General features: G+C 43.6%; 1 protein-coding gene across 50 annotated transcripts in view; it reads right to left on the bottom strand.

Moving 5' to 3' along the window:
- Nucleotides 1–27,135, bottom strand: part of EPB41L3 (erythrocyte membrane protein band 4.1 like 3) — a 223,223-nt gene that overhangs the window by 122,773 nt on the left and 73,315 nt on the right. For 13 of the 50 annotated variants that reach the window (XM_067015592.1, XM_067015613.1, XM_067015599.1 and 10 more), the window contains exon 1: nucleotides 16,777–16,835. The exons of 16 other annotated variants lie outside the window; for them this stretch is intronic. The gene's annotated coding sequence lies outside the window, so the exon portion shown is untranslated. Of the gene's footprint in view, nucleotides 1–14,256; nucleotides 14,514–16,776; nucleotides 16,838–17,312; nucleotides 17,657–27,135 lie in introns of those variants that run through there. 21 more of the 50 variants (XM_067015600.1, XM_059040827.2, XM_067015610.1 and 18 more) reach the window with 14 other exon arrangements.

Genomic DNA, 27,135 nt, shown 5'->3' on the forward strand with positions numbered 1-27,135 from the left:
TCGTCTAGCCAAATGGAAGATCCCAGGGGAAGATCACATATCCAGGAAAGAAGGAGCACAATGCCAAGGCCTGGGTCACCTGCCCTCATTTAGCCAGGGAGCAGGAGGCCAGTACTGCCAGCCCCAAATTATCCCAAGAAAGGAGTAAGGAGCAGTTCTCCAAAGCCACGGGGAGGAGGCGTCGGTCAGAAAGAAAGATGCCCACCATGAACGTCGACAGCGTGAGATCAACTGTCCAGCTTTTTTCACTTCTTTACCTTTAAATCATTCATTGTAGGAAACCCAGTTTTAACCCAGATATGCCATATTTCATTTCATTCCATGTACAGTGATACACAAACATGAGAGCAGTCAAGCAACAAAAGTCCCCCCATTCTGTGCCCTTTCCTACAGTTGCTCCTTGCTGGGCCCAAGAAGGCCTGACAGCCCTGAGGCCACCTGCTCTGAGCAGTCAGTAGAAGGCCCAGTCAACCACAGCCACGGGGGGTTTATCCGAGAGGGACACCATGGCCTAGGAAAGCTCTCACATGGACCAGCACTGTCCTGGGCACGGGCATTCTGAAACCAGCTCTGTGAAGTATCAGGAATATTAATAATAATCCTCACAGTAACACAGTGAGGTCAACTTCACCACGATTCCCATGTTGGATCTGCACTTTGCAGCACATAAACTTCACATGCACCCAGTGAGGCTGGTATTACTAGCCACACTTCACAGGCAAAGAAACTGAGATGAACAGACATTAAGAAACTCGCCTATGACTGCACTGTGAGTAAGAAGTGACTGAGCTGGGATTATCATATACCATTAAAGGTAATTTATTGCATATCACAATTCTGAGCTAAAACTTCTACAGAAGTAGAAGTTTATAACACCTAATTATAATCGTAACACATATATGCAAAATACAAATGATTATTATATATTCTTACATATGTAAGATAAGAAAAAATATAAAATAAAGACTGACAAATATCTTCTCAGAACTTAAAGACGTGAGGAGAATGATTTTAGAAGGCACATAGGCCTCCTAACTCTTCTGCTATTAGAGAACACCCAAATTGATATTTACTTTACCATGCAATCCTCCCTTTATCAGACGGCTGGATTAAAATCATTGCACTGTCCTCGGTGCATCTTCCAAGAAGACACCTTGTATAGGAGAGAGTCAATGCACATTTAATGCTTATGAGGACTGTAATGATGCTGTTATTTCTACTGAAACGGTTTTCCACCTCAGCCTCTTTCCAGTATCAGATAAAAGAACGCCAAGAAACAAGACTGCTCTGTCAGGTAATCCATTTCACTAGAAAGCCATAAAAACAATTATCTCCGTCATTACAGACTCTTTAAAAGGAGTTTCAGAACATCAAAGCTGTTGATCCGGGCCTGAGACACAAACCTGACTGCCCAAGCTGAGGAATAATGGCTTCAAATTGAGTTTTGCTTGTCATCAGACCTCCTTAAGTCAGAGAAGCCAAAGACAGATGGATCCCAAGAGGTGGGGCACCTGTGCGTCTTGCTCCGAACTAGCGTGTGGGTCACGCACTGAAGCAGGTCACAAGGAAGGATGATGGGGGGGCGGGTACAGGCGTCCAACATCCTCAGTTATTAGAGAATATCTAAGTTGCTATCATCTTTACCACTCAATCAACTCCCCTTTATCAACTGACACATTCAACTCATCACGCAGATTGCAAAGGCTCATCCAAGAACAAGTCACTGCTGACACTGAGAAGAAAGGAACATAAGTGAAAACAAATTTAACAATGATGAGAAACCATTCCATTTCACCTGGAGGTAGATAAAGAGAACTTGCAGATCTCTACCCTCGTGAAGTCTAGACAGAATACTCAGATTTGGAGAAAACTTTCATTTTTTATAAAGAAGTAGAAAAAAGGCAGTCGTGAAAACTTTTTTAGATAAGAAATTCTTCAAAGCCAAGTTATAAATGATTTTGCCAATAGGACAACACGACTATCTATCCTTCTATGTCAGAGTCATTATCTACGGTGGTCCAAGTGGAAATTTATCATTCATTTTTCTTTAATTAGGATGCACACCTAATCAAAACCTCTATTATCTACTTGATACTTAACTAAAGAGCTCAGAAAACCAACCATGCTTTGATTTTTCCTAGCACTGAATACAAAGAGTGAAAATAAGAGGTGTGCAAATTATCTTCCAAATTACAAGAAAATGGAATATTCATTGGTAAGGAAGGAAAAAAAAAACCTGTTTACTTTCGACTGTGCTAAAAATGGAAGGGAAAGAAGGGGGCAGGCCAGACGGCATGTCTGGGAAGATAGTGACGATGTGGAAGTGTTAATTCTTGGAGAGGGGAAAAATTACTATACTCTAATGAGTGTAAAGAATTGCAAGTCCAAACTAATTGAAAGTGACTGGAACCCAACTGTCACTCTGGGAGGCATGGCTGAACTCACTGATCAGAGCAGGAAGGTCTTCATCTGGTGCACATACCAATTCTCTCACATCCCAGAAAGATCCTTCAGGCCACACAAGTGACCTCTTCTCATCAGGGAGTCTCACTTGTTAAAGTTATATTTACAATTCGACATTAAATCATTTTTCACAAAATCATATCCACTAAATGAAATGTTAAAAGTGGACTGAGGGGGCTTCCCTGGTGACGTGGTGGTTGGGAGTCCGCCTGCCGATGCAGGGGATGCAGGTTCGTGCCCCGGTCCGGGAAGATCCCACATGCCGCGGAGCGGCTGGGCCCGTGGGCCATGGCCACTGAGCCTGCACGTCCAGAGCCTGTGCTCCCCAACTGGAGAGGCCACAACAGTGAGAGGCCCGCGTACTGCAAAAAAAAAGAGGACTGAGAATTCTCCTTCATAAGGTCACATCACATTTCAAATGACTCCTTCATTTACTATTTACTGAGCACCTACTACGTGTCCAGCCTGTTCTCAGAGCTGGGGTCCACGGTGAACAAAACAGATTAAGTCCTGTCCCCATGGAGCTGATATTCTGGTTGGGGGAAGCACACAATAAACATAAATAAGTAAAATATGTAGTGCCATGAAGAAACAGCAGCAGGGAAGGGTAACAGTGCTGGGCGGGGTGAGAGCTGGTGGGTGTGTGTGTGAAGAGCAAGCTTTGTAAAACTGCTGGGGAGGATGTCCCAGGCTGAGGGGCAGCAAGGACAGTCGTCCCTTGGTGTCTTGGGGGGGGTTGGTTCCAGGACCCCTTCGGATACCAAAAATCCACGGTATCAAGTCTGCAATGCTCAAGTCCCATAGGTAAAATGGCGTAGTATTTGCTTAACCCCCTGCACACCCTCCCATATACTCTGAATCAGTGGTCCCCAACCTTTTTCACACCAGGGACCAGTTCTGTGGAAGACAATTTTTCCACAGACAGGGGAGGGTGGTGGTTTCGGGATGATTCAAGTGCATTACATTTATTGTGCCTTTATTTCTATTATTATGACATTATAACATATAATGAAATAATGGTACAACTCACCATAATGATGACAGGAGGCGGAGCTCAGGCAGTAACGCGATTGATGGGGAGCGGCTGTAAATACAGATGCAGCTTTGCTCGCTCACTCGCCCACCACTTACCTCCTGCTGTGCTGCCTAGTTCCTAGCTGGCCTGCTACCCTGGCCCGGGGGTGTTGGGGACCGCTGCTTTAAATCATCTCTAGATTACTCACAATACCCAATATAATGCAAACGCTATGTAAATAGTTGTAAAAACAATGCAAATGCGATGTAAATAATTGATGGGGGCAAATTCAAGTTTTGCTTTTTTGGAACTTTCTGGAACATTCTAAAAAAAATATTTTTCAATCCATGGTTGGTTGAATCCAGAGATGCAGAATGGGAGGATAAAGGGCAGGTGGCTGCACCATGTTCTGAGGTGGGAAGTACAACCTTGTTCAAGGCCTGGGGAGGAAGCCACGAACCATGGTTCAAGCATCAGTTTTCACACTAAGAACTACACCCTGGGCTCCTGGAGGTGTCAGCAGACAGGAGACTCCAGCATGTGCTGCATGAACAAAGCAAGCTGCAGAAGGACAGGTACAGGACACCGTTTAAAGTGGCGTAAACATGAAAAACACCACCACAAATAATTTAGTGATGCTATAAAGAGTGAGGGGGAAAGGAATAAAGAAATTTTATGGTTACAATAAACACCAAATCAGAAGAATGGCTGACTATAGGAGGGAGGGAGGTACAATTGTGGAGGAGAACTTGGGGAGATAAGCAATTTGGGGTAACATTTTATTTCTCAAACTGGATGTTGGATACATAGGTGTTCATTATATTACCTTTCAACCTTTCGTGTATCAGAAACACTTCGCACTAGTTTTTAAGAGGAATCTTCAACCCTATCTCAGCATCCTCTGGTCTCTTAGTTAACCATCCGTGGGTCATCCTGACATGGGCCTCTGCATAATGGACAAGGCGGCACCAGTATTTCTGTTCTGCTGTGATTAAGAATACTGTACCACCAGTGGAATCATTTCTGATACGAGGAAAAAGGGAACAAATTAAGGGAATGAAAAAGCTGTCATCACTTTTCTAGCACTCTGAAACTACACACTAGAACCGTCTAGGGTCTACAGAAAAGGCTGCATAAAAGAAAAAATGGCAAATCTATGTTTAGTGTTTTAAACTGAGCTGCCTGTCACCATTTTAGACACAGCCCCTTATCTACATAGGAGGGAGGTATTTTTAGCAATGTCACCTTTGCTTCTCGATATACTTCTTTAAAAAAATAAAATGCCATGGATAAAAGGACATCATCTATCATATATACACATGTATTCCACACCTCACCCGTGTGTGGAAAATCAGCTGTGTATCCAGAGCTTTTCTCTGAGGGATCCCCGGGGGCACCGGCTCCCCCACTTCCTGACTCTCCTCCACTCCCTGCAGTCTGCTCCATCTTCAGGACCAAATGAAAGCGAGGAAGCAGAAGAAGCAGGTGCTCCCTGGGGAAGTGGGTCCCGCACTCTGAGCCCCTCGCCGTGAGACCACCAACATCACTGGCAGCTGAACCAAGTTGTTTCAGGCACAGAGAGGGCCTGGGTGACCGGGAGCCCTGGGCACTTCTCCTTCCAAAACACGTTTCCAGGTGTGTCCCCCTTTCCACTCTCTTCCTCTGCACACACCCTACTTGCCCTCTCCCGGGCCTCATCTTCCATGGCGTTAATAGCATCCTACTGTAATGAGTCCATGACTTGATCTTGAGTCCACGACTTGAGCTGGACCCCTCTGGCCCTCAGATCCCATGTGAAGGCTCCAGGACATCTCTCCCGGGATGTCCCACAGACCCTGTGGACCTCTGCACCACTGTCACCTCCCCAGATCCAATCTCACTCCGTAGCCATGTACGATTTCTGACTACGAACCCTTTTCCTCTGGGCCTTTGTAACTGCTGGTCAGTTACAGCAAACACCCCTCTCTAGCCCACTCTGGACCCTACAAGGCCCTCCCCTTCTTCTCCACCAGGGGCCGACCTTTGGTCACGTTCAGGTCCCAGGTTAGATCTCACTCCCTCTCTTCCCAGGACCACACCCGAGTACGGGGAGGCGGGCTTCCCCTGAGCTATTTGGAGCCCCGATTCCCCTATCACAGCACTTGTCAGAGCCAAATGACTGCCAGGCGGGCAGTGACTTAGCTCTGTGCCCTGGGGGCCAGCAAGTGGCTGCTGTTCATTTTGCTTCCTGCTCTGCCACCAATACCCGCACGGTGCTGGCACTAAGTCCTCAGAACGGACTTCATCGTCAGGAGAAGTAATGAAGGTGCAGAACAGTGGGGGCAGAGCATGAAAGAAATCAAAGATGTTCCTTCAACTAAACGTCTGCCACCTTAACTCCCTAAAAATACTGCCGATTATTATTACCCGCATCTTATGGCTTGAAAATTGCATTGGATCAACGGAAAATTACCATTGGATCATCACTGTAATTCTGCAGGAAGGGTTGTTCTACACTTTTATATGAGAATTTATGTCTCTGAGAGGTTCAGTGACTTTTTAGTCCAATCACAAATAAATCCAAGCCTTTGGATGTATCCCTTGTGTGAGCCCATGAGAAGATGAGTTGGGACACAGCTTCTGGGTTCTCACTAACTAGAGTTTCAGTCAGAATTCACAAAAGGGGGCATTTAATGTGGGTTGAGATCAGAGGCAAGTGTAGCTTTCACAATTTGGGAAACCTTCTTTAAGAAAAAGATGATAACATCTTAAACTTAAGTGCACATTTCATTATTTCCATAGTTAAGTCCACACCTGAATGGGATGTTCCAAGAAATCAAACTTAAAGGAGAAGCAAGAGGATGCATATTCTAAGTAAAAATCGTATCACAAGAAGGGTAAGGTACAAGAAGGAGGGCTGGTGAGCGTAGAAGCTATCTGTTCCGCAGTTAACACAGGACTTCGGCGAGGTGCTATACGAGGCCCAAAGACATGCAGATGAATTGAAGATGTGGACCGCCTGGTACGGATCACAATCTAGGGTTGATGTCACACTTGCAGAGGAGGGGTACAAACGAGAAGGAAGGACTTAATAAAATGTTAAAACATCCCCAAATGACAGTATCTGAAGTAGCCCTCTACACCCATCGACACCATGACCTAGTCCTGCTTCAGAGCATTCATCCCAATCTGAAATCATATTTGTTTATTGCTGGTCCCCTAGCTTAAAATACACGGTCCAGGAGAGCCGAGGCTTGGTTAAGTCCTGTTCTTTGCTATAACCCTAGCACCGAGCAAGGTACCAGGTACCTAAGAAGCATTCTATAAGTATATGTGGAATAAACAGATAGATGGCTAATGAAAAAAGGAAGAAAACTTTACAAAGGTTCAAGGTGTCACATCATCAGTCTTTCCAGTTTAGAATTGGATTTTGGTATATGTTAGTGAATCTTTTAAAATTAATTATTGCTATTGGCAAATGAATATCCTGCCTGGAAAAAAATCATAATTTCAACGAAGTCTCGCTCATGGCCAAGCAGCAGATAAGAAACCCTGGCAGTAAGCTTTGGGGGGAAGCTGAGTTAAAAGATGGGTTGGTTTTGTTTTGCTTATTTTGTTAGGCTGGGAGACACTGGAACTGGATTCATTTGGAAAAGAGAGAATTCGGACAGAAGCTGGTCTGAGTGGAGAAGATGTGGATCCATCCTGGGGACCAGTAAAACAGTCACTGAGGTAAGGAGGGTGGGGGGACGTCCTTCATCTGACCAGCAACACAAGGTCTTCAGGACTAAGATGGCAAGGTTCAAGGTCGTTTACAATTCTAGCCAGGAGAAGGGCGAAGGCAGGGAGATCACCAACTTGAAATCCAACCCTTAAATAGGAGCATTTAGAAATAACAGGTATGGGGCTTCCCTGGTGGCGCAGTGGTTGAGAGTCCGCCTGCCGATGCAGGGGTCACGGGTTCGTGCCCCGGTCCGGGAAGATCCCACATGCCGCGGAGCAACTAAGCCCGTGAGCCATGGCCGCTAGGCCTGCGCGTCCGGAGCCTGTGCTCCGCAACGGGAGAGGCCACAGCAGTGAGAGGCCCGCATACCGCAAAAAAAAAAAAAAAGAAAGAACAGGTATGACGGTAAACGGATAAAGCTGATAACTGTTTCAGAGGAACATTCTGCTGGAAACTGAGTAGAAAAAGAGATTATGAAATTTAGTTTCTAATATTTGTATATTACATCCTTTACCTTTTACATACATTGTCCTAATGTTAAAACACTCTGAGAGGTGACTCTAAGATGTGTGTCTGAAGGTGACTGGAGAAGGTGCAGTGAGAGGGAGAAAGGCAATATCTGATGGAGTTCTGATAATTCATCTGACTTACTGGCTCTCTACCGAGACAGGGCCATGTTCTCAGGAAAGCTTCTGAAGACTCTTAGGCTGCAATGCAACTGAAGCTCCAAAGACTGGAAGCACCCTCTTGAATTCGTCTCTGGATCCTAAGAAATCGATGCAATTTAACTGTTTTGTTTTGTAGCCCCTATATGAAAGTTAAGAACCTCATAATATCTTGAAAATATCTGTAAGATCCAAAGTACTTGGTATGATTTTGATCAGCAGAATCACATTTACTCATAGATGCATCTCTTCTTCACTGATTTCACTACATTTTTCTATTATCAATCATAAGGAAAGAAAACTAACCCCAACTGAAGATGTATTAGAGAGCCACATATTTCCACTTAAGATACTCATTTCATACTCCCAACCTTTATGCTAAATAATTACTATCATCCCTATTTAACAGATAAGAAAACTAACCTTTAATCCTACTTCCTTAACCTTTTAAATTTTACATAATTTCCTGGGGCCACAGAAGTGGTAAGTGGGGACTTCCCTGGTGGCGCCATGGTTAAGAATCCGCCTGCCAGTACAGGGGACACGGGTTCGATCCCTGGTCCGGGAAGATCCCACATGCCACAGAGCAACTAAGCCTGTGCACCACAACTACTGAGCCTGCAAGCTGCAACTACTGAAGCATGCGCGCCTAGAGCCCGTGCTCCGCAACAAGAGAAGCCACTGCCATGAGAAGCCCGCGTACAACGAGGAGTAGCCCCCGCTCACCGCAACTAGACAGAGCCTGCACCCAGCAATGAAGACCCAACGCAGCCAAAAATAAATAAGTAAATAAATAAAAACAAAAATAAATTTTTTTAAAAAGTGGTAAGTGATGGACCAGCCATAGCGAAACCCAGGCAAGGCTCTTTCCTCTATGTTGTGTCCTCTCAACCATTAGTACCATTTATTTGCAGTGTATTATCTTTCCAGATGTTTACCAGACACTAGCCAGTAAGCTGGAAAGTCACTGAGATGATTCCTTAAGACAGCGATCTCAGAATGCGGTCCAGGGACCAGTGCACCAAAACCCACTGAACTTGTTGGACATATAGGTGCCTGGACCCAACTCCAGATCTACTGAGTGAGAACTGTGGACGGGTCCTTAGACACTGCTTTTTAACAAATTCCCCAGGTGACTCTGTTTCACATGAAAATTTGAAAACCACTGTGGCTAATTCTCTGAAAACTTCAACTATTGTTATTTGGAGTTTCAAATTTGACAAAATTTTGTATTCTCATTGAGGGTCGCTTTTGGATGATGGAGCTTGTGGTGGAATGTTACAAAATTCCATATTCCCCTTGAGGATTTATCTTTAGAGTCTCGCAATTCCTAACATAGGTTCCTAGGAACTTGCAAAGCAGGTCAACATTATGAGCTGTAATGGCAGAACATTTATGACACGCCTGCTTGGACTCCACGCTGCTCTAGACGTCTCCCAACACAGAAGTTTCCTTTCAACCTTGAGGTTGCACCACCATCACCATTTCATTGCCCAGAGAAATGGGGTAACCTGTCCAAAGTTACACATCTGAAGGTTGACAGACGTTTCAATGTATCTCTTCTAACTTGCTGTATTTCCTTTGTTCTACAACACAGCTCCTCCCCATGAATGACTGGCTACCTAGGGTTTAAGAATGAAGGGGAGAAACTTTCCAAATGTCCTGAGCAGTCAAATCAGTCAACCTCTATTTTTCCAATTTTATACACATTCCACTAAGAGTATTCCTCTTAAACTCAAGTCAATAAAAGTCAAAATCTAACAGCACAAAAGAATGGTATCAAGTGGGGGGAAAAAACCCAGGAATTCCCTGTAAGGATATTACCCAAACCTCTCTATAGCTCTGTGATGTGAGTAATTCGACATATGAAAACTGCATAAAAGCCGGCCACTCTCAAGCCCATCCTGAAGCTCAGAGTCCACGATGGCGGGGGCTAGGAGAATTCCAGGTACCACGCCCCACAGCATCACCTTCGGTTCATAAAGCTGTCTTCCTCCACTGCATGAACATGGGGAAAACAAGACTGGATTGCAGGTAAATCTAAGGTCCATCCAAACCATGTGCTTTTCAAGAACGTAACAGAGCAGCTCATGTGCCTGGAGAATCTGCATGGAATCTGTGAGGTGAGCCTGACCTCTGCTAACCCCTTGCTGCAGAGGAGGAGGGGAGGCTTTGGAACTCAGAACAAGGCCACAGGAAGCTTAGTATTTTCTATCTCGAGGCCAGCGCCCCCGTAACTCCTAGTATATCCCAGCCTCTGAAGTGTCTTGACTCTGAGTTCAGGCTGGTGTGGGTTCCGGCTGTGCTGTCTGCTGCCCCTTGGGACGTGCAGGAGGCACGTGGGAAACGGTGGGCCCCCCATGAAGAGCCTCTACACAACAGTTAGAATCAAGAAATTGGGAAATAGACGGCTAAAGGCTGGTTGTTTCAGTTAAAACTAAATATTTACGCACAACATTGAGATGTACACAATCATCGTTAGTGACTTTAATTTTGCTTTTATGTCCTGTTTCGCCCCAGCTCTCTGATGGCTGTGCTGCAGGACAGTGATGAAAAGCGTAGGCGGTACATAGCGGGAGGAGGAGGGACTGGATGACAAGGCTTCCCATCATCATCATCAAGGTAATGATGCTTTACCAGTACTGCACAGGACCCAAAGAAAACATTTATCTCCCATTCAAAATAATGACTCAGATAAAGATTGGTATAGATGAAAAAGCTCCCCAGAACATACTGTTGCATAAAAAAGAAAAAGGTTACATATTAGTATTTAAGTCAGAAGTCTACTCAAGCCAAATATGTAACTGTCTACAAATCTGTACTTGTGTCGAACAAAGCTATTGCTATTAGCTATGTACTTATGATGTATCAGGTACTATGCCCAGTGCTGTGCGTGTATTATATATGTAATCCTCATGTCCTTGAGGTTTAGGCACTGCAGCCATTTTGTAAGTGATTAGACACAAGAAGTCAAGAGACTTGACCCATGTCACAAAGCAATCACATAGGACGACTGGGAGCCCAACCCAGGTCTGTCTGATTCCAAGACCCACTATAGTCTATTACACACTCAAAAAGGCAGCTTTGGGAGGATTTTTGCCAACATATCTTCAGTAGCTGTCTCTAGACAACAAGATTTCTTCTTCTTGTTTTTCGATATTATTAGAAAATATTTTACAGCGAGTATGCATTATTCTTAACACCTGAAATAACAGATGTTTTAATTGGAAGGATAAATAGGAACGAAAATCATTCTATCTTCTGAACATCTCATTTTCCACCCTAAGCGGTCCAAAAGTAATATTTAATCTTCAACTAAATATGACCACAAAAAAATATATGTAGTGAATTGCCAAAATATCAATCATTGAGAGGAATTAGCATTACAGTCAATTTCTGAAACTTTTTGGATTACTCCATTAACAAAAGACCATCTGTCTCCAGACTCCTGTTCTTCCAATACATCCTACATTTATCACCAAGTATCTTCCTTCCGACTCCACTACTTTCAATGACTCCCCAGTACCTAGCAAAGTCCAAAATATCCCTTAGTTTCAAATCCACAATCAAGCCCCACACTCCTTAGACTCATCTCCTAGTACTCCCCAGGACAAAGGCTACATTCCAGTTAAATGTAGGCCTCTTGACTTCTGGACTGTTCTACCTGGAATGTCTGCTCAATGACTAATCAAAGTCCAACCATCTTCCAGGGACCAAATTGGAAAAGTCAAAACAGAAAATGAAGACCGCTCAATCGATTTTTCCTACAAAGGGATGTGCATAAGAAACATAATTACCAATACATAGAAGGCGCCATGTGAATAAGCACCAAACATTATAAAACATTTTTAAAATTTGCATAGCCAAGTGACAAAACATATTTCATAAAATTCATGACACCGTTAATTGTAAGAAATAACAAGATATGTAGCACTCTGCGAATTAAGAGGTAACTCAAATGTTGGAATTTTAATTTTCTATTTAGAGAACTCTTTTAGATTTATTTAGATATTCTGTGCATGCATAAAGAAAAGAGAAACAAAACATACTGGCCAAGATATGCAAAATAATTCTTTACAAGGTCAGAATCCAACTCTTTTGAATTGCATGCGGACTCAGTTACTGTGGTCTGTGTTTTTACACAATACCATCTATATTTCTTCATGGGTGATGCACTATTTCTTACAAGTGCTCCATTACTGTCTCCAAGATTTTCTTCCAACCAACTGACACCCAATCTCCAATTTTTGATGCGTGTGCCCCATCAAGGAATTCTGTTGCCAGCTTTCTCTCTGCCATATGGCTGAGAGCAACTGTAAGACATTTCCCAATTTCAGAGATGTACAAATGTGAAAAAAAATAGGTTTGTTTTAGAAAGGATGAAATGTGGGGCTTGACTAAAACACACAGAAAGTCACTGTTGGAGAATGTAAACAATACATATAAAATGACCAAAGAAGAGAGATCTACAAGATAAAATAGTTTTTCTCTTTTTAGTTCAACGTCAAAATCAGTATCATGGCCCAGCCCTCATTTAGCTTTTGTCACTCCCCAATCTGACCCCTTTCCTCCTCTTCTGAGTATTTCCCCTCTACTGATGTCCTCCGTGACACCAATTAGAGCTGGCAGGAAGGGAAGCAGCCTGCCTGCACATCTTCTCTCAAAGATCCCATTCTTTCTTCTCGGGGAACCTGCAGTATTCTCTTCTCGGATCAGACAAAACCTCTAGAATCTGTCTAATCTGAGCTATGGACAGAGCAGGAAACTTGTTATGAAGAGGATGGTGCCATTAAAAATAACAACTGCATACATGAGTCCGATAATTCTAATTTTTAAATAAGTGGCCATGTTTTTTAAGCCTTTTCAAATATTTTTTGTAGTGCAGTGTAAGTCACACATGGCCTCATTTTTTTTTTTTTTTTTTGTGGTACGCAGGCCTCTCATTGCTGTGGCCTCTCCCGTTGCGGAGCACAGGCTCCGGACGCGCAGGCTCAGCGGCCATGGCTCACGGGCCCAGCCGCTCCGCGGCATGTGGGATCTTCCCGGACCGGGCCACGAACCTGTGTCCCCTGCATCAGCAGGCGGACTCTCAACCACTGCACCACCAGGGAAGCCCGGCCTCATTTTTAAATTCAATTCCATAAATATTTACTCAATAGCCTAAGTGTTGAGACCCATAATGGTCTGGGGATCAAACTCCAAGGGAAATAATTTCCTCCAAACAACAAGCACTCGCTCAATATATGTGGAGAGAAAAATAAGCACACAAGGCAGAGTAAACATTACATCTGTTTTCTAGATTTAATATAAACCTTTCTGCTTTCTTTTTCTTTCTTTTTTTTTTTTAAGTTTATAAGGAAGAGTTAAAAGAACAGTGTATCAAAATGTCAACCACCTAAAAATTAAGTTGTCAGCTTTTTCTCTGTACTGCAAATTACCAAAGAATTAGGGGCTTGGTGCTAATAGAAGCTTACAACTCTAAAGTGTGCAATTTAACCAATCATTGTAAAGTCTAAAAATGCAGTTCCAAAGACATTTCAACCAAGAAAGCTGCAGTTCTGGTACCTAATTTCAACTTCTCTATTTGTGCCATTCTTCCCTTTTTCTTTTTTCCTTCCCTTTGCTTTGGAAATGTGTTTTGGGACATGGTTAAGTGAGAAGTGCGCACATACATAATACACTCATGTGAAAAAAGGACAGTCATCCAACCAAGGAGGGGGAGAGAAGACCTCTCGGGCTGTGGCCGTTCTTGGGTCTTCTTTATGAGCACGTTACATTCAATTCAGGACTCAAAACATGAAATTTGCTTTACAGCTTCAGAATTTCAGACTTCCTTTTGTAACTTATTCATCACTAATTGGGGTGCAATGTGTCTGTGATCATCTCTGCACGAGAATCCTCACTTCAGAGAATTCTAAAATGCTAAATTATAAAATAATTTGCAAATAAAGCAAAAACTTAAACAGAAATCAATTACCCCTAATCACTGCAGATTATCTTCTACACTTGCAAAACCTCTTGCTTCCCCCACCCCATTTTCTCTAATTGCCAACTGCAAACACATCACTTAAGAATAAATCGGAAAGAACACTGCCTACCCAGAAGAGACTGTATTTTGACAGACAACACATACTTTTGAAAGACAACATCAATAACCTAAACCGAGAACTTGGCAAGATATTTGGGTACAAAGGAGAGTAAGAAATATACTGACTCTTTGCATCAATATAGACTCATTACTTAAATATAATTTTTAAGTGGCCCTTTAAAAAATTACAGTATTTTCCTCAGTAAGAGGAATAGTCAATGATTTCTACTACTGCACACACACAAAAACCTCCTCTTCCCTGATCTATGAAATACACTTTCCCATGCAGGCTTAAATCCACGTCTAATTCTCCAAACAATACCTTATGGCGCAGTCCAACTTGAGAAAGGAGAGTCTCATTCATTTACCAGGCAAAGTTAAAGCCAGCAAGATGCTTCAGATGGTCTGGTTTTGCCTGCCCCACCCTTGTTTCCTTTGAGCCATCGTGATGTCACAACACCAGGCAGGGTAGTGACTTCACTGCTCCAGCCCCTGCTTCTGAGCACACAATTCTCTGAAGCCCAGGCAAATCAAATAACAGCAGAGCCCTCCAGGAGAGCCTGATGAATTCCCAAGAAACTAGCAGCTACGGAGCCTTTCGAAAGAAAGAGATGTTGCAGTGGCACCATCAAAGATCTCTCCAAATGAAGTCGTGCCAAAGAGAAATCTGAGTCATGGTTTTCAAAAGTATGTCTATATTCCATAATAAAGCTAACATTCAGAGGAAGACTGTGGTTGGATACTTGGAAGAGGCGGGGGAGGAAAGATGACCAGGGTACTCGAGGACTTAAGAAATCTCTCTCCATTATAGTCAAATTCTCATGGAAAAGAAACATATATTTATTTTTCAGCCTACTCTTGGAGTTCTATTTTACTGGAGAGGACCTGAATTCTAATTCGTGAATTTTAGGGCTTCTTAAAAAAAATCACTAACTTAAAAGATAAATATGCTTTACAACATGGAAGAGAATACACTGGACAGCATATGCCTGCCATAATCCAACAAACAGTAAATCCAGAAACGATTCACAAAGTACTGACAATATCACATCTCCTGGTACATGAAGGGCTGCCTCTCTTCTACTTGAGTGGCCCCTGGATGCATCTGACCAACTGATGTTTCAAGACCAATGTCTAGATAAAATAGGATCTGATCAAGTAAAAAAAAATCCCAGATGTATTTGAACACAATTCAAAGTTGGCCCAAGTCCAAGCACTGTGCCAGAATTGACACAAACTGCTTTTAACCTAAGTTGCATTCGTGCAGAGAAAATGATTTAAAAATTAAATGTAAACAGTTCCCTGAGACAGACCTTTGACCTCTATCTTCTCAATCCTTCACCTCAAAGGGGTTTACAAATTAAATTAAGTGGCTTCTCTTCTGCTCCTTGATAAATCATTCACAAAACATGTTCTGTACTGCCAGAATTATTTGCTTAAAATGTATTAGCTCCATAAACTGTATGCAGTAACTGGTGCATCTGGTATTTTGCTTTTCTAAACCACCAGAAAATCATAATGCAAATGAGACTATTTAATATTCAGCTATTTTATTTTCATCAATGCCTTCTGAAGTTAATAAATTAAAGTCAGCCTTCTCAATGTAGAATTTACTTCCTCTCACAAGTACTCTGTTACTCCAATTAAAATTTTAAAAGTCTGCTACCAAAATTAACATGCATTTTTTAAAAACACTGAGCCACGATACAAATCACTTCCCATTCCCCAGAGTTCACTCAAGCTTTGATGTGCTCTTTTTTAATAGGGCTTTTCTGCTTAATTTTCTGTAATTGGTGCTGCGTTCAGGGGTCCCAGATCATAAATGGATGACCATAAATTATCATTTTTGTTTCCTTGAGACATTAAAAATCAGTGTAAATCTCAAAAAGAACGTTTTCAGCACTGGATTCGATGACTCTACTGCTAGGAAAGTTAATGCTACCAGGAGAAATTACAACGCACACCTGGCCGCCCCAGGGAGCCTAAAATGGGCCAAAAAAAAAAAAAAAAAGGGACGGGCAGGATATCTGCAAAAGCAATTCCGCAAGCCTAATGTAAAAAAGCTGAAACCCCAACTTAAACACGTAATGCAAGCGCCGCATCAGCAGGACTGCCTGACCCTCTCAGGATTTCTCAGGCCGGCCTGCACGCGTAATTAATACCACATGTTCTCTTTATCTTTCTATTTGTTCTGCAACAATCTCTCCCCAACTTTAACCCTAGGCTGGAACTGGAGAAGAAACCCCTAGACAACTTTGATTCCGGAAATCTGAAAACCGAAAAGGAGAGAACGCTCTGGCGGCAAAGGACCACAGTGTCAATTTACTAGGTAACCACACCCACCGCATTGCAGAAGCCGTGAACTTGGCGGGCGGGGTGGGGGGGTGAGATGGCGGGGAGGGTTGGAGAGGAGACGGAAAAGGGGGAGGGAAAGGAGGGCGAGAGACGAGGGGGAGACCCCAGAAAGCCGGCCCCGCGGAAAGGAGCCGGGAAGCACCCGCCAGGAACTGGCTGAGACCCCGACTCCCGCGATTCCGAGCCCCGGCCCCCACCCCCCGGGCTCCCCGCCCCCAGCCGCCGCAGAGCCTCCCGCGCACACGCCTCCCGAGGCAGCGGAGCCTCGTGGGCGCCAGGTGAGCAGCACCGCCCCTGGCCCCTCGGCCCCGCAGGTGCCCCGGCCCCGAACCAACCCTTTGGGACGCTGCCCCCCTCCTCCCCGGCCGCCTGGCTGCAGCCGCCGCCGCCGTCCGGGGGCCGCCGCCCCACTTCGGGGAAGCGGACAAGTTACATAAAAGCGGCCAGCCGCTCCCGAGCGGGGATGCTTTGTGCGAGCACACCTTACCGGCCCCGCGCCGCGCCCGGCCGCGCCGAGCCTGCAGCCGCCGCGCCCAGGCCCCTCCGCCGGCCGGCCCCCGCCCCCGCCCCGGGCGGCGCCGCAATGTCGCCCCCGCGCCCCGCCCCCACCCTACCCCAAGGGGTAACTCAAAACATGGCGCCCGGGACGTGGGGGTGGGGGGGCGAGGAAACTGACAGAGCGGGGGCGTGGGGAGCCAGCCGCCCCTCTCGGCCATGGCTCGGAGGAAGGACCCCAGGCCGGAGGCCAGGGCTCAGGCTGCGCGCCGGCTCCGCGATGCTGCACCGCAGCCGGCAGAGCGAGCACGTCTCCGGGCGCGAGACGCGGCGCTCTGGCTCGGCCCGGCGGGGGTCCCCGCGGGGGTCCGGGCGGGGCGGGCGCCGGGCTCCCGCGGTTCGGGCGGACGAGCGGCGCCGGAGCCACGCGTCCACCGGGCCGCCCTGCGCCCGCCCTCGGCCCGCCCTGCGCACCTCGCGACCTCAAGACCCCCTCGGATCCCCCAGCTCCGCAGGCAGAAAAGTTACCTGGCCTGGGCCGGGGGCCCGGGCGCGCCGCGGCGTACGGACCGGGGTCGGGCGCGCGTCCTCTGGGCGCTGCGCGGAGGCTCGGGCGTGGGGAGGAAGCCGCAGACTCGGGCCGCTCGCCGCGCTCCCCGCCCCCTTTTGCAGGAGCCACGGAGGCTCCGCGGGCTGCGGCGGGGCACACGCCCAGGGACGGCGCCCGGCCAGGCTCGGCCGCGGGGGAGGGGGCGCCGCGGGACTTCAGGACCGTCGCACCGCGGCTGCCTTCTCCACCGTGGCGCAGGGTCGCGCTGGGGGACGACGCCTCCAGACCGTTGCCAATCGCGTTAGCCTTTGGATTTCCACTGCGATTTCTGCCCGGTTCTCTATCCCTCCCAGGCACCCCCGGGAGAGTGGGGGGAGGGTGTTCCTGACCTTCAGGTGAGTTATTTATTGGCTTAGGGACTGCAGGGTTTTTTTTTCTTTCCCTTTTTTGAAAGAAAAAATCAAAATTGGTGGCGTTTTGCACAGGGTGGGTACCCCAGAAACAGTAAATTAATGGAGAAGATCTGAGTTAAAGGTTGAGGGAGGAAGAGGTTTCCTGTCTTTGGGCAGCCCCCGCCTCCCCACTGTCTCCCCCTTCCCCACCCTAAACTTGCAGTTACAGGTGGTCTCCTGGGCTTCCCAGCCTAAAGAGAAGTCATTATTGATAACGCTTCCCGTTGAAATGGAGGGCAGGGTGGCGCACAACGGCTTGCGGGCAAAAGAAATTATTCCTGGTCTCTCACAGAATCTAAGCTCTAACCAAGTAACCAAGGCACATTTATTAAAATGTTAAGGGCCTCTCCATCTACTCCTAGTCACCCTTCCAGGAGCTCCCCGACTCATTTAGGGAGGGGAAAAAATGGATTTACAAAAGTATTGCATTTACTATCCAGTGCCAAAGATGTGGTGCAGAGTTAAATGGCTGTGGCAGAGCTTCTGGACCTGCTCTGTCAGTGAGGCCCCGGGAGGTGGGAAGACTTGGCCTGTGTTTCCAGGACAGGGAAGATGGCAATGGGGTGTGGGGGGGCGTATAGCACAAGGAACTCTATACTCTGTTCAATATCCTTTAATAAACCATAAAATGGAAATGAAAAAAAAGAAAGGGGAGGGGGCATTGTTCACATTTTTCAGGTTGTATAAGAGAGAAGTTTGGAAAATTGTGGTTCCTATGTTTCTGTGGAGTTTATGGATCTGTATCCTGTAGATATGCAGCTTTGAAAAATTTTTGAGGAAGAAAATGTGACTTAAGTCATGTTATAGGAAAACTATTCTGATAACACTGCAAAGACTAGAAAGGATGGGCAAATACCAGAAGCTGACAGGAGGTGACTATGGCATTGTTCCAAGTACCAGAGATAACAAAGACCTAAACTGTCTTTCAGGTGACAGATAAAGGGTCAGTTCAAATACTGGTTGCATTTGTGGATGATTACCTGTGTTAATTTCCTATCAGGGGCCACAGTGTTAGACACATATATATATACATGTATCACATCTGTACATATATGCTGGTGTGTGTTGCATATAAGATCTGTGAATAAAGAAAGTATTTTCCTTTTTTGATATGTACACTAAAGCACTTTCCTTTTTTTTATTTATGTAGATTATTTATTATAAAGGATCCATTGTTTTTATTAACTGCATAATGTTAGGAAGAAAATTCAAGGAATATTCGGATTAGGGACAGAAGTAAACCTGTAATGCCAAGCTAAACCTGATATCACATAAATCATAACACATAAATCCAAAGTAATTCTCGAAATTGTTTTCATATCAATTTATAATTCTGTTTTACATGAAGCAATATGTTTCTCTTATTTTTAAATTTATCTTTTTTTTCATTTTTTTTAACATCTTTATTGGAGTATAATTGCTTTACAATGTTGTGTTAGTTTCTGCTGTATAACAAAGTGAATCAGCTATATGTGTACATGTATCCCCATATCCCCTCCCTCTTGCATCTCCCTCCCACCGTCCCTATCCCACCCCTCTAGTTGGTCACAAAGCACTGAGCTGATCTCCCCGTAAAGCACTTTCCTTTAAAAGTGGACTTGAACAAATTGTATTGTTTACAATATACACCACATTGGCATTATCATTCGAGACAGAGATGGTTTCATATTCTCATTCATTTTATTGCTGTATTTTTGCTATTTTTTTAAAATTGAAAGCAAACTTTTCTCCTTGACTCATGAATCTTAATCTTTCTAGTGATGGAAAAAATCAGCAATAGTGTATGAATGTCTGTTTTCTTGGGAGAAAATGTTCAAATACTAAATATTATTTTTTTAAAGTTAGAAGTACCTAGCTATTTATCCTAATACTGCATAAATTCAAAATTTGGAGTAAAAACCATACTGCTTCACAGTTTAACAGTAAATGTGGGAAGCAGTTACTGTGAAACCCTTTGGGTTTGACCAAGGCTCTCCGCTATTCTTTTTTTTTTTTTTCCTAGCACACATGGAGAAAAAGAAATGTCAAATGAAAATTCATGAGTGGTGCAAAGCTACCTCGTCAGTAACTTGCTTGCATCTCTGTAAGAAACTCTCTTCCTTCTACCTTGTGAATATCATGCCAAAGCCGCTGCTAGTCATCTGTCTCCCCACAGTGCCTCACTGGGTACATTGCAAGCAAGCATTGAACACTATTTTTTTTTTTTTTTTGGCGGTACGCGGGCCTCTTACTGTTGTGGCCTCTCCCGTTGCAGAGCACAGGCTCCGGACGCGCAGGCTTAGCGGCCATGGCTCACGGGCCCAGCCGCTCCGCGGCATGTGGGATCTTCCCAGACCGGGGCACGAACCCGTGTCCCCTGCATCGGCAGGCGGACTCCCCACCACTGTGCCACCAGGGAAGCCCCTGAACACTTTTGCTAAATGAATGAATGGACGTTGAATAATGAACTAAGTTGTCACTTGACTTTGAGGGTTCCGTTTCCTCACATGTAAAATAAAGGACTATTTCCAAAATTCCTTGTGTTTCAAAAATACTAGGGTTCCATAAGAGAAAAAGACATGAACACATATTGATACCTGCTGAGTAAAAGCAATAAGGAAAAACCTACACTTTAACGCTCATCAGGAAATAAAATAACGAGCTCTTCCACATGGAAAAGAGAAGGAAAGTAACAAAATAAAGGAGAAGACAAGGTGATGATACCATTATAGTTGGATTTGCTTTGTTTCGTAAAAGACCAACGTCACCCTGCATCCTTCTCACTGTAAAAAAATAAAGCCACTGTACCCCTAGAGAACTTTTTATTCTTGTCAGTGTGAGACCCCTCATGGTGCTGTTTCAGTGGGTTACAGAATAGTAGTTCTTGGGTCAAAGGAATGCCTTTCAGACAGTCCCAGAGTGAGTGCAGATTTGGCCTGAGAACTCAGTCAGATTCCAAATTTTCTGTGTTCACACAGGAAGTACCGAAATACTCCATGAAATGTGGGGAACAATCCATGACTCCAGGCCCAGGTCTCAGGATGTCCGTTCTGGTCTCTACCACCATAACTAAGGCTTACCTTACAATAGGCTTCCTGAAATTGCTCTATTGTAGGGAAGATACATCACTGAAGGCCAGCAAGCCATCCAGAGAAAAGGGACACAGCTAACTTTAGGTAAGATAAGTGTGTAACTTCATCCCAAGCTGTAGAGACAGGATTCCCCACGAACCTCCATCCAACCACAAGCATTCACAGCATACCAACTCCTTGGTACTCACTGGTACCCTGCTACCTGATGAGCAATGATAACTCCAGGGAATTCCCTAGCAGTCCAATCATTAGGACTCCAGGTTTCCACTGCAGGGGGCACTGGTTTGATCCCTCGTTGGGGAAGTAAGATGCCGCAAGCCGCATGGCGTGGCCAAAAAAGAAAAAAGAAAAAAAAAAGATAACTGTGGCCTGACAGCCAAGGCAAAGGCAGCATTTGCCGGTTGTATTAGAGCCTCATCAACAAGATGTCAGGGTGTATTGTCAACCTCATCAACAAGACCCCGGAAGAGATGATGGAGAATCTATCAAGTGATCCCATCAGAACGTTGCCCTCCAACACGAGGACTGGGAGAACAGTGAGGCTTGACCAAACCCTACAGATGCGGCTGATCCAACAGGCATGCAGTCCTGTCGACAATCTCAGACTACCCTTCATTAAAGCATGGGGTATTTAAAAATATCTCCATATTCTTCAGTCCTTTAAGTTGACTGTTTCTCATAGTCAGTTGCCTTAGTAAAATGTTAACAACACTCGCAATAGCTAGTTGAGACTTATTCTATGCTCAGGATAATGTCAGGCACCTGAATTGCATATCAAGTCCTTGAAATGAGGACACAAAGTCTTTAGCCACGGCGTTACCAGGGACCATAAATAAGGGAAATACAGGGATGAATGCATAATTCAAAAGCAACAAGCTTATTCTTCTGAAATAAAAATTCATTTGAGAGTTTCTAGGTTCTAAGAATAGTGTCAAGTTAACAGCTCATCAAAGCTTCCAGATGCTTCCTTCATTCCAAGTTTGTATACATCGTTTCAGGGGTCTGCATACATGCAGAGCACAGATGCAAAATGAAATTTTAAAATGCCAATAAGTACAAATGCACCACAAAATATATGACAACATGTACATATGAGAGGAAGTACATATGATGTACTTCCCTCTGCTAGTACATCATTAAAAAAATCGTTCCCCACAGATTCAGAGCTCTTTTCTACCATTTTTGTTAAGATATGGAACAGATTCAGTGCCTTCAAAAAATCAAAACAATCTTAATGGAAAATAAAATGATTTATATGCAAATCAAAACTACAGTGAGGTATCACCTCACACTGGTCAGAACAGCCATCATCAAAAAGTCTACAAACAATAAATGCTGGAGAGGGTGTGGAGAAAAGGGAACCCTCCTAAAGTGTTGGCTGGAGTGTATAACCACTAGGGAGAACAGTATGGAGGTTCCTTAAAAAACTAAAAATAGAACTACCGTGTGATCCAGCAGTCCCACTCCTGAGCATATATCCAGAGAAAACCATAATCTGAAAGGATACATGTACCCCAGTGTTCACTGCACTGTTTACAATAGCCAAGACAGGGAAGCAACCTAAATGTCCATTGACAGAGGAATGGACAAAGATGATGTGGTATATATATATATATATGTATATGTATATATATACAATGGAATATTACTCAGCCATAAAAAAGAATGAAATAATGCCATTTGCAGCAACATGGATGGACCTAGAGATTATCATACTAAGTGAAGTAAGTCAGACAGAGAAAGACAAATATATGATATCACACATATGGAATCTAAAAAAAATGATACAAATGAACTTATTTACAAAACAGAAATAGACTCATGCACATAGGAAACAAATGTATGGTTATCACAGGAAATGAGGGGGGGAGGGATAAATTAGGAGTTTGGGATTAACATATACACACTACTATATATAAAATAGATGATCAAGAAGGACTTACTGTACAGTGCAGGGAACTCTACTCAATATTCTGTAATAACCTATAGGGAAAAAGAATCTGAAAAAGAATGGATATATGTATAGGTATAACTGAATCACTTAGCTGTACACCTGAAACTAACAAAACACTGTAAATCAACTGTACTCCAATATAAAATTAAATTAGAAAAATAAAAAATCATTCCTATTCATCAAAATTCCATATTTGCCCCCTTCCTGTCTTTGTACTCTTGTAAAAATATTAGCCAAAAAGATGGGACTAATATATATCATGTAAGTTTCATTGCATTAAAATATACCCTTATTAAATAAGTTTTTACTTTCTCCATTTGTAGTAAATTTTAGAAATCTCACCCTTTTAAATAGAATAATTTCTGGGGAATTCCCTAGTGGTCCAGTGGTTAGGACTTCTTGCTCTCACTGCCAAGGGCCTAGGTTCGATCCCTGGTCAGGGAACTAAGATCCCACATGCTGCATGGCACAGCCAAAAAATAAAAATAAAAATAAAAAAATAGAATAATTTCTAACAATAAAATTTTAAGGGTTATTCTAATCCCCAGTTCTTTACGCTGAATAACTCTATTCTCTTCCCCTTAAGTAAAAATAAAGAAGATTTTATATTTGGGCATTTTGTATATAGTGGCAAAATATAAGTAATGGAAGTTGGTAACCTGTAATATTAGGAAATTCAACTCCTAAGTGATTCACCATCTGAGACCATATTGATACCCCAAACAGATGATCACTGCTGAATGATGCCAAGACCATTAACATTTTAATCACTTCCCCCCAAAAGACATAAAATAAATGCCAGCAAGCCCCTCAGTCTCCTGTAAAGTTGTAAATAATCCTAACTAGCTATTTCATCCTAACAGCAATCAACAAGAATGAACCGAGGAAGAAAAAAATGGTAATAAGACACATTCAGATGTCTGGTTTATTAACTTGTTGACTCTGTCTCCAGATTTATATTCTCTTTAGGCAAACATGCCATAGTTAACTTTGTAACTGAAGAAACATGCAGCTATGACTACTCCAAGAAAAATGTCAGCTTTGCTGCTCGATTTGATTCCTGTTTTCCAGGACTTTTATTTGCTATGTCCAATGTCTCCCTGTGTATGCATACTTAACAGTGTGGGTACAACCTGAAAATAGTCCACAGCTTCCAGAATGTTCTGGGAATCAATGAAAACATCATTAGACTATCTTTGCCCCTTGAAATAAATTTGGTGCTTAATAGGTCAAAGCCATCTTAAAGAAAGCTTCTGCTATTGACTCTCTCCTGTTCAAAATGTTTATCAGGCACTTGTCAGAACATCAAAAAAGGGCTTATTTGCAAATGATAGAAATCTGAGAAGGGCGCCAGAGTTTCTCAATCCAGGGGGTTTGTGAAGAGTTTAAGTTTTATATTTGCGTGTCAACAATAATCTTGGAAAGCAGTAAAAGTACCACTTATATCAGAATCCCTCGGAGTACTTGTTAATAATGTTGATTCCTGGGTCCAGCCCCTGGAATAAGCAAACCAGAACCTCTGGGGTGAGATCCAGGGAGCAGGCATTTTTAACAAGCTCCCCAGGTGATTCAAAATCTCACTTGGTTTTGAGAACCACTGATCTAGGTGACCAGGGTACAGCAATAATGACACAGGTCAAAAAGTTGGTGTATTGTTCACACCAATGTTTCACAAAAGGTGGGACACAGAAAAGTGAGAGGACAGCCTCGTTCAGCCACGTGGGTGAGCGGAACTGGAGGGAGCCTACACTATGGCAGTCAGCACACATTTTGCCAGAAGAGTTATGGTTTGGATCCTGTCGTTGTATGCATCAATTTGCAACAGCGGTTCATTTGCAGTAAGTATAGTAATAAATAACAATGAAAGATTGTTCTGTACCCAGTTCCAGCAATAATTGGATTTGATGCCCATTTATCCAAGATTGCAATAACACTACAACTCTGACCTTAATTTCCAAGTACACAGAACATCTTGAAAAAGTTGCCAAGAGATGTCTCATTAAAATGGTAAATGGAAAACGAATTGCTGGCAGTTTAAGTTTGAGATTTGACTTTCCCAAACCCAGCAAATGGAAACCTTAAGTTATTCATACCTTTTGCTATAACATACATATACAGACAGGCATACCCTGTGCTGATTAGTGAAAGCAAGTGAACCAAATTCAAGAAATCGACCAGAGGCTACATCTTTCTACCCTTAAGTACAACGTGAGGGATTTTATTTCGGAAAAACAAGATCATTAATCCCATTAGTAGGTTGTTACTTTATAAGTCTTGTATTTTTCATATCATTTGTAAGGTTAGTTTGGTTTTACAGTTGATGAGAACTACAGCATGATGAATTTAAATCTAGTTTTATATCTGTATATATTTAAGTAACAAAAATAATATAAGGTAATATGGGAGGCATCAGAAATATTTTCTTTCATTAAAGCGATGTTAAAGAATGAGATTTCATGGGCCTGGTGGCGCAGTGGTTGAGAGTCTGCCTGCCGATGCAGAGGACGCGGGTTCGTGCCCCGGTCCGGGAGGATCCTACGTGCCGCGGAGCGGCTGGGCCCGTGAGCCATGGCCGCTGAGCCTGTGCGTCCGGAGCCTGTGCTCCGCAACGGGAGAGGCCACAACAGTGAGAGGCCTGCGTACCACACACACACACACACACACACACAAAGAATGAGATTTCATCTCAATAAAAGATAATACTAATATGGACCAGCTGTCTTATGAGCAGTGGGCTCTCTAGCTAGAAGGATCAAGGGGACACCACATGACATCTGTCAGTAATGCCCCTGAAGAGATTCCTCTTACAGATGGGCAGTTGGGCAAGAGCATATTTAAAGTCCTGTCCATCCCTGAGATCAAATTGTTTTCCACGTGTTTGCCATCCAGGAACTGGGGCTTGCCCACTATTTTTCATTGTTTAGGTAGCAACTCGGATCTTGACTTCATTAAGATATACTGAGATATATATAAACACATACGTGTGTGTGTATACATATTATGGAATAGCCTACAAAACTTTTCCATTATACGTTGAGGTTAATCTGCCATTGGTTCATTACTTTTTCTCCATGAATCTGAAGATAATTTCCGTGACCAGTTCCCTTCCTACATGACCTCTCTGATCCATCATCTCTAACCCACTTGTCCCATCCTTGCTCATCAGACTTTTATCTCTGAGTTAGGTTTCATTACATTGCATCCAGTGGGTGGGCACAATATTGTACGAGTCAAGGTCTAAAGATTCTAAACAGGAAACCATTATATTTCTAAGCCCTTTTCTGAAATGTTCCCAGGTGTTCCACTGCCCATTCCCAAACTATTCCACTCTTCAACAAAATCAAGCAGGCACACACTTGCCACACCACATATGTGTTCAAGAATGCCATTATGGCTTGATGAACAGAGTACTGAATGATGTCTTAAAATTGTGGTTGGGAGTGCAGAGACCTAACCACTGAGCTGCCAGGGAATCCCCCAATTTAAGCTTTTCTTGATACCAATATCCATTGAAATATTCCTTCCATTTTATGTCTTACTAGAATAGAGCCGTGGTTTCAACCATGGCAGTGCATCAGAAGAATCACGTAGGGGAGATTTAAAAAATAGCAACTGAAGTTCATTATCATGGTGGCGTGATGGATACATGTGGGCTTATTATTATAATTCTCTGTACTCTGTGTACATTTGAAATATTTCATAATAAAAAGTTTAAATTTAAAAATATTTTTAGGGCTTCCCTGGTGGCGCAGTGGTTGAGAATCCGCCTGCCGATGCAGGAGACACGGGTTCGTGCCCTGGTCCGGGAAGATCCCACATGCCGCGGAGCGGCTGGGCCTGTGAACCATGGCCGCCGAGCCTGCGCGTCCGCAGCCTGTGCTCCGCAATGGGAGAGGCCACAATAGTGAGAGGCCCGCATACTGAAAAAAAAAAAAAAAAAAAATTTTTTTTAAATAACTGATGCTTGAGATCTACCCGAAACCAATTAGATCAGAACCTCTGAAGAATGAAGGGCAGGCATCAATATTGACATTACCCAAGTGGTTTTTAAGGGTAGGCAGAGTTGAGAAACAAGAACAAGAGAAGACTGAAGCACAAAATTAAGTTGAATATTAAGAATTCCTCAAAAGGACGCCATAAAAATAAAAATTCATGGCAGTTTATATCTGTTTATACCTTCAAGCAGAAGCCACTGGATTAAACATGCATGTACCTATTTGTCCTCTGTGAAGCTAGTTGCTTTTTGAACACATCTTCAGTTTCCTCGGCAGTGCCTGCCATCAGATTTGTTGATACTCACACTCTTTAGGGGAAACTTATTACT

Source organism: Kogia breviceps, chromosome 15 (genome assembly GCF_026419965.1).
Source record: "Kogia breviceps isolate mKogBre1 chromosome 15, mKogBre1 haplotype 1, whole genome shotgun sequence".
NCBI classification, from domain to species: Eukaryota; Metazoa; Chordata; class Mammalia; order Artiodactyla; family Physeteridae; genus Kogia; species Kogia breviceps.